Here is a 9,247-nt window from a genome sequence, read left to right as displayed (position 1 = left end):
GATCCATTATTGTAAGCCAGCTGAATTCTTCATCCACCAAAGTTGTTTTTGTTCAGGTATTGACAACAACAACATGAAGGAAAATAGAAAAATGTGCAGATATATATGTTTTCATGTAGAAAATAATTCTTTATATGATGGACACACACAAGTCTCACTTAAATTAATGAAAAAGTAAAATATTGTACTCAAGGGTCAGCAATAAGAAAAAAACAGAGAAGGGAGTGAGTGAGGAGACAGTGTAGGCCTTTACTTGGGGAGAGCCTGCAGAAGGGTCTTGTAGGAACACATCTAATTAAAAGCTAGGATAGGTGTAGGGCAGAGACCTGGACTGGAATGCAAGTTTGCTTTCTCCCCAGTTTCATATTACTAGAGAGAACCACTGAAGTCAGATAGAGAGTGTTAAGTAATTAATGTGCATCTTTCCTGGCTCACCTGCCTTCAGGGCTACAGGGCAGGGTAGGCAAACCTCCAGAGAAACGTGTTACTTAGCTTCTAGGAACAAAATTACCATGATTAGGAGAGTCTTTCCAGCTCAACCAAAACAGGAGCTTTGCAAAGTGGCATGGCCCTAGCATTCTTCCATTTTCTGTTTGTTTTGTTTTGTTTTAGGATAGGTAGAAAGGTGCGTAATTGTCATTTTTTGCAGCTCTTTCATCATGAACAAGAGAAGTGTTCTCATCATGGAATCTTGGGACAGTTTACGGTATCAGAAGTTGTGGAGGTGTCAGATGCTATGTATTTTATATTGCTGTGAAGACACTATGACCACTATAATTCTTATAAAAGCAAACATTTCACCGGGGCTCACTTAGAGTTCAGATGTTTCGTCCATTATCATGATAGGGAGGATGGAAACATACATGCAGACATGGTGCTGGAGAAGTAGCTCAGAGTTCTACATCTGGATCCTTGGCAGCTGGAAGAGAGAGAACTGCAATGAGCCTGGCATGGACTTTTGATCCCTCAAAGCCTATCTCCAGTGACACACTTCCTCCAACAAGGCCTCAGCTACTCCAACAAGGCCACATCTCCTAATTATATACTGCCGCTTTCTGGTAATCAAGCATTCAAGTATATGAGTCTATGGGGACTAATTTTATTTAAACCACTACATTCCACTCCCCAGCCCCATAGGCTTGTAGCCATAACATAAGGTGAAAGTTCATTTAGTCCAACTTCAAAATTCCCCATAGTCTATCACAGTTTCAATACTGTTTAAAAGTCCAAAGTCTCTTAAAGACTCATGGCAGTCTCTTAACTGTATCCCCTGTAAAATCAAAGCCCAAAAGCACGTCACATACTTCCAACACATAATGGAACAGAATACACAGTACCATTCCAAAATGGAAGAAAGCGGGTATAGAGAAAATACTGGACCAAAGCAAGACCAAAAATTAGTGAAACAAACCTCCTATTCTGCATCTCCATGTCTAATGTCAAGGGGCTTTTCAGATCTCCAATTCCTTTCTGCTGTGTTGACTGAAAAGCACTTCTACTTCTTGGGCTGGGTCCACAGCTTGTTAGCAGTTCCCCTTGGCAGGTATATCATGACTCTGGCGTCTCCATATCCTGAGGCTCCAACACAGTCCAGGCTTCTTTTTCATAGAGTCATGTAATGGCCTCTCTTAGCCTCCATGCAGAGATGCCACTTACACACACCTGGCCTCACTAGCTTTTTTTTTTAGCCAAGGGGAGAGATTCCACAACCCCTTTCTTAGATTTTTTTGACTCTAAAGCCAGAACCACATGCCCTAAGCTGTCAAGTTCTGCTGCTCTCTGGGGCTGCAACTTGGCCTCCTTGTTCAAATATATTTTCATCGGTTTTCTGTTTTCTACTGTTTCCTTCACTGCTTAAATGTTTCTTTAATTCATTTTTACAAGTTGGATGTTTAGCCTTGGTGGAGTCTTGCCATGAGGTCAGCACTGGCTATAGCTCTATTATGCTACCCAGTGCTCCTTCCTTCCCAAACTGTACCTCTTATGTATGTTTTTGCTCACCATATTTCTTTTCATTATAGGTCTGCATGATAGTCACCAATAACCACACAACAGAGACCATAGTAGGTTGTCTTTAAATCTTCTCTGTCAATGATATTAATCCAAAACTTTTCAATTTATCCTCAAGTAGGTTTGTTTTGTTTTGTTTTTTGACAAGGGCAGAAAGCAGCTACATCTTTTTTTTAATCAAAATATAATAGGAATGGTCTCTAGACCACTTCCTCATATTCTTCCCCTCTAAAACCCCTTGAGCTGGGCTGTCATAACCTGCATTACTCTCAGCACCACTGTCTTCCATGTTCCTACTAGAATGACACATTAAGCCCCACTTAAAGCATTCAGCTGTCTTCCCAATTCAAAATCACAAGGTCCACATTCTGCCGTTAGCCAGCAGGCTCAGGCCCATCACAGCAATATCCTGCCCCCTGATATCAATTCTGCCTTAATCAGTGTTCTTTTGCTAAGAAGAGACACTATGACCAAGATAAGTCTTATAAAAGAAAGTATGTAATTGAAGCCTGCAGTTTCAGGGGTTCAGTCATTATCATGACAGGAAGCATGGTGAGATACAGGCAGACATGATGTTGAAAGAATTGCTGAGAGTTCAAATCTGGATCTACAGGCAGCAGGAAGAAAGAGAGCTACACTGGGACTGACATGAACTTTGGAAATCTCAAAACCCACCTCCAGTGACACACTTCCTACAACAAGGCCATGGCTCCTCATCTCTTTTAACAGTTCTACTTCATGATACTAAGCAACTAAGCATTCAAATATATAATCTTATGGAGGCCATTCTTCTTCAAACCACCACATTGTGAGACTCAGTGCTAACTAACATCATCCTGTCAAGATGAGAGCCCCAAATCATTTAAGAGATAGGTATCTAGTCAAGTCTAGTTTCTCCTAGCTGGTATTGGAGGTATATATGGGTTTAGGGTCCCTGCTCGTTCTAATTTTCAGGCATTGGAGGGCAATCAAGGGGGCCAGATGGAGTTAGATTGTCCCAGGACCATCTGACTGGGGATTAAGACATCAGTTGAGTACATAGGGCACAGAGATGTACAATACCACTACTAAGAGTGGAGGAGATTTAACCCCTTTTTATTATGAAAATCTAGAGATCATCAAAACTGTTCAGCAATGCAATGGTTGTGCTTAGTGTGCTCTTGATATAATCATATAGACCTTTACAGTAAAGGAAACAGAGTTAATCAGGAATATATAATCAGAAGTGTATTTATGGTTTGGAGAAGCACAAAAGCCCTTTAATTTAGTCCCACCTGGGGTAGCTGAGAATATTCAACCTGGCTTGTTAAGAGCCTACACAGACCAGTAAAAGCTGACCCATTATTGTTTGTTTTATATTGTTTTGTTATACTTTCCTGCTGGGTGTTTAAGACTGTGCAGGTAGCGGAAGTTAGTCAATTTCTTTTTAATGTCAAGGCTAGTTTAGGATCTGATCCTTGGGAGTCTGTTGGGTTTACGAGGAAACCTTGCTAGTTTAGCCTTGGCGTTCTAATTACTCCAGTTTGTGAGGATGAGTCACAGGCTCGCTTGTCCTGCCTTCCTGGGAAGTATAAGGACATGTCTGTCCTTACTCACTGGTCTGGTTACAGGCTACCAAAGTGGGCTCTCCATGGCCTCTCTCAACAAAAGCATAGGTTGCTCACAAGGAAACTCTCCAACATTTTTGTTATAGTTGTCTTGTTTTGTTTTTTGTTTTGTTTTAGAGACATGTTTTCTCTGTGTAGCCTTCGTTGTCCTGGACTTGATTTGTAGATCAGGTTTGCTTTAAACTCAGAGTTCCACCTGCCTCTGGCCCCTGGAGTGCTAGATACAGGAGTGTGCCACCATGCGTGGCTAACTTTCCAACTTTTTGAGATATGTCCCATAGTCCCCTGGAACTTAGTTGACTTTGGAGGGCAAAGGTCAAAATATCTTACCATTTAATCTCTCTATTCACATTGGTATAAACCTACAATTGTGGTTTTCAAACCTGTTACACCAGCCTGAAAAATTTCAGATAGTGCAGTCCTCTGTGGAGAAAAACCTGCAGAGGACGTGACTGTAGGGCTCAGAGCATGCCATCCTGCTTATAAACCCAGAGGACAATAAGGAAGAATGAGGTAGGGAGGTGGTAGTTGGGGGTGGGGTGATGTTGAAAAGTTTTCTTTTGAAGCCTGTAATTGGCAATGGGTAAGCACTGAGTAGTGCGTTAAAACACTTTAGGTGGTCAGAATACATTTTTCCTGGCCACCATTTTTTTAAGTGCACGGGGCAGGAAATTGAGATGCTAGAGACACAAGTTTGTTTTCATACCAAATTATGGTAGTTACAGGAATTACCACACTTGAAGCAAGGTGAGCTTCACAGAATAGCCTGGCTGTGCTTCCACTTAGATTGTCCAACATTAAGACAATGGTTATTAAAGTTCAGTTTTGTAGTGAGAATTCTGGTTTCTTAAAAAATAAACAGTTATGTTATATGAATATGTTTTGTTTTAATCCCAAGAACAAGCTGCTTCAGATGGTCCACAGTAGCTAACTATAATGTGTCTAATGCTCTGTCAGGGGTGTGATTTGTGCCAGATGCAGTTAGTCTAATTCTGGGAACTCTTGAGAGGGCATAAATGGTGGAAGAGATTCTAGAGGTCCTGTGGTGGCTGCTGCTGCCAGTCCCTGCTGCTGCTGGTCCCTGCTGCTGTTAGTTCCTGCTGTTGTTGGTTTCTGCAGCTATGCTTGCTATTGCTGGATTACTGGATTACTTGTTTGTTGGTTTGCTGTTTTTCTGGATTGCTGGATATTTTGATGAAGAATATTCGACTTGCTCCTAGGAACCAGACAATCCTAATCAATAAGAAGTGGTTTAAAAAGGTCTATGCCCCCTTTCCCCTCTAACCTTCTTTCTTGCTTACCTAATGTTGGGAAGAGATTGGGAAGAGAAGGGCAGGAGATATAAGAACCCAATAAATTACCTAAAAATATATAGCTCCACAGTTTAAACATAGAATTGACTATAATGTGCCAGCATAGCACTTTATGGATAAGGAGTTTTGCCACATTAATGAAAATTAAAAATCATCAGGTCCAAATACTTTAATAAAATCTTGATTAAAATCATGACTAAACCCAAATTTTCAAATGGTCCTTTTGTTAAACCTTGGCTTTAATACTCTAGTTCTAGTGAAGTATGTTCTTCATACCATAATAATTATTTACTTTATTCTTTTTGTTTTGTTTTGTTTGTTGTATTGCCTGTGTGAATTTGATTTTCTCTCTGCAAAACGATACTAAAAAAATGGCAAAAGAGGAGGTCCCCTATCAGTGGACTTGGAGAGGGGCATGGGAGAGGCTGAGGGAGGGAGGGTGAGATTGGGAGGGAATGAAGGAGGGGGCTACAGCTGGGATGCAAAGTAAATAAACTCTAATTAATATAAAAATAAAAATTTACTAATAAATGGATGCTTTAAATACTATATAACTAAATTTCAAAGTTTGTACATTACACACCAAAATGTTTATTATGGTTATATATGAAAATCAGAGCTGCTATTACCCTCTGCTTATTTACAGTCTTTTTTATAATTTTTATTTTTTATATTAATCACAGGTTATTTACTTTGTATCCCAGCCATAGCCCCCTCCTTCATTCCCTAAAAGAGCATGAATAATAAGGTTGTGTTTCTTGGTTTACCTTTTAAATTTTCTCATAAGTAAATATTTATCAAATATAAACTTTAACTGTAAATAGAATGGAAGGGGAGGAGGACCTCCCCTATCAGTGGAGTTGGAAAAGGACAGGGAAGAGATGAGGGAGGGATGCTCTTTTAGCCTTTTCTTGGTCACTCCATGGAAGGGCAACATGCTTTTGTACTTGTGTCCTTTCATTTGTGACAGTCAAACTCGGCCTCTTTTGTACCCAAGAAATCTTTTCTTGCAATTTATCAGTTCCTTGGGGAGAAGCCCTGGGCCAAGGATCAGCTACAATGCAGTACTTTCACATGAATTTTCCACCAGAATGACTGAGGGCAATGATTGCCCAGGTCTTCAGTTTTCATGGAGGACTCAGTCATTGTCTCCTTGTTTTGGTGATCTGTAAACACCCTTGTCTAGAGCGTGCATTTTTTAATCCCCTTTTTCAAATGGTAGGGTTTTTTTTTTTAATCTTTTTATTGTCACCTAAAAACGGAATTAAAATCAATTATCCCTTACTTTCAACTCTCAGGTCATGATCGCTTTTCCCAGGCTTGTCGACATGTTTAAGCTATCTTTAGCATCCGTGAGAGTGGGTCTGTACCACTTGCCTTGGACCTCTGTGCTAGATTCAATCTCTCTCTGTTTTGGTCTTAAAATCCTATCTTCCTATTAACTTTTTAAAACAGTCCTGACAAGTCGTCACGATATTATGAGCATCAGGTTATACATTGCTTTGCACCAAGCACTGCTTGGGATGTACTTGCCTCAGGGTCCCTTGCCTCTGTGTTCCTATGATTGTTCTGTTAGTGATGCCTGAGCCCATTTGGCCTTTTCAGCCTTGTATACAGGTCTTCCTCATGACTTGAAAATGTTCAGCCAGCTACATTTGCAGACTTTATGATATCTAGAGACACTTTTAAAAACAATTCCGCAATTCCATTGTTCTTATGTGAGTATTTTATCAAATGGCAATCTGAACTATGTCAGAAGCTCTTAGTTGGAATAAGACAGATATTTTAGGAAGAATTTTCAAAATACGTAGAAATAACTTTTAGTGGTATCCAAAATTGGCTTCTTGTTAGTAAGATAATAATCTTCCAAAAGCAAAAAGCTTAGGTTGTATAATAAGACCTTTTAAAAACTATTTATGTAGTTTTGCTTTAAGCTTTTGTACAATCCTTGGGTGGGCATTTGAAGACACCAACATACACCTGCAGGGGTTTTGTGGATTAAGTAATAAGTGGTAAGCCTCCAACTGAGGCTTCGTGTTTATCATTATCATCTTGGTACAGAAAATATTCAGACTGGTAATGATTCTGGGATGCCTGCTGTGGGGATTTCAGCCGCAATATAACATTTAATAAAACATTATCTCTAGACTTCAGAGCAACTGTATTGATAAGAACTGCCTTCAGAAGACACCAGGAGAGTGATCTATTGAGCAGCAGAAAACAAACTCCAGAATAATGAAATAAAAACAAGATTCAAGAGACTAACTTAAAATTTTATCCAAAATAAATACAGTAAATAAAAGAAAAAAAAAGAATGAAGAAACACATAGAACAATCTGTCTAAAACCCCAAAATTAAATAGGTCAAGGAATTTGTAAATGAAAGTCACAAACAAGCAAGAAACAAATGGGAGAAATGCATTCGGGAGAGTCCTGGAATACTGGACCAGCAATACCGTGGCTGCTGAGTTCCTGGGTCTCAGGAAGCTCAGAAGCCCATCCATTGGCAGCTCGGGGTTCTCACACTTGGGCTTCAAACTTCTGTAGCCCTCCTCTGTCAGCGATAATCTGCTTTCTAAGATGCATGTGTTCATGTCCTTTATTTGGATCCAGCACATGTCAAGGGTTCAGAGTAATTGTGTCACCAGGGTCTTTGCCCTTTGAATTTCCTGACGTCTGCTCCAGCTGCTGGTTAGTGTAATTCCAAAGCGCTGACCTCAGCTCATAAATCCCGTTGTGAAGAGCTGGAACTGCCTGAGAAACTGCTCATCAGGGATGGATATTTCAACAAGAAGTTGTTTGGGGGTCTCAGTTATTTGCTGGCGTTGTTTGGGAATCTTAGGATAACAGTTTAGCACTTAATATTGTTTCAGAGAAAACCTCCTCCTCCCAGCTCAATAGATTGTCACTTAATTAACCTTTAGTGCTTCCTGTAGGAGACACATCTTTAAGGTTTTCCGCTCTGCTAGCTGTACATTGTTAGGATTGTTTCTATCGCCGGCAATGGGGCTAAAGTGCTTACTTAAGAAATGCATTAGCTCTTCCAGGTCTTCCAGATATCATTTAGAATGTCATTATTGTTTCTAGAGGACTAAATACTTTGCATTTGACCTTTACGTCTCTGTCTCCACTGGAGACCAAACTGACTAATGACTTCTCACAGGGAACAATTATCAAATTAATATATTTTTTCTTCTAATTCCATGGTTGATTATTAAATAAAGAGCCCATAATTTAGCCAATATCTGTTCACATTTTGTGAGTAGTTTGAATTTCTTTTGTGTTGTATTACAAAAGATGTGTGTCACACCGTACTTCCAGTGCTAAATATAGTTTATAGCCTTAATGAAGTAAAAACCTTCAGAGTATCAGTATAAACAGAGAAAAGAGCAATGAATTATTCTTTATTGATGATATTTTGTTTGCTCACCTTATTCTGAATTTGACCTTCAGGTGTGATAGATGTGTTTCTCAAAAGCAGGCAGTGTTTATCTTCTCAGTAGTGGCCTTTATTTTAAAAATAGACTTTAAGAATCTGTTTTCATAATTTTTAGTTAAGTATGAGCTGGTCCATAGGGCATGTCTCAATCTGAGTTGAGTTTCTCATAAAACTTCAAGGAGAGAATTAAACTCTCTGAATATTGCTGATGCAGACCATATTTTTTTCTTCTTCATCTCATCAATAAATACTTGTGACACATAGTATACTTGGACCTCATAGATGTTTCAGGTATGCAAAGTGAGGGAGATACTGTCTTGGGAGTGAAGTACAAAGCAGAATATAAATGCAATAACCCAAGCTTGAAATGCTACACAGTTAAATGAAAATTTACACTGAAGTAGAAAGAAATATGTAAGTAAGCTTTCTATCACCGTTTTATACTCTAGATAGATAGTCACTTATCATGAGGGAATTAAAACAAAGTTTCACTTGAGCTTACTTCAGAGTAGTTATTGCTGGGATTTCAGGTGGGAACAGTGTATCTGTCTACAAAGGGAAATTTTATTTCATAGTTTTGGAGGTCACGGCAGGTTGGCCCTGTCACCTTTGAGCCTGAGACAGTTCAAGGGCACAGCCCTAATGACATAATTTCCTTCCATTTAACCTCATCTTCTAAACATCCTGCTCCCTCTCAATAGCATCACAGGCTGGTGGCTGTCTTCACTCATAGACCTTTATTGGAGAGTCACTTGTCTCAACCACAGCAATGCATATTAAACAGAAGCAAAGAGTTGTACTGATAGCTAAATATTTGTTTGGAAGAGTCTAAAACTGAGATGAAGGGGTACCAGCCAGAAAGGAGGCATCAACTTCATA

The sequence above is a fragment of the Psammomys obesus genome, unplaced genomic scaffold (assembly GCF_907164565.1).
Source record: "Psammomys obesus unplaced genomic scaffold, mPsaObe1.curated_primary_1811, whole genome shotgun sequence".
Classification (NCBI taxonomy): Eukaryota; Metazoa; Chordata; class Mammalia; order Rodentia; family Muridae; genus Psammomys; species Psammomys obesus.
Note: the sequence above shows the minus strand (reverse complement) of the source record.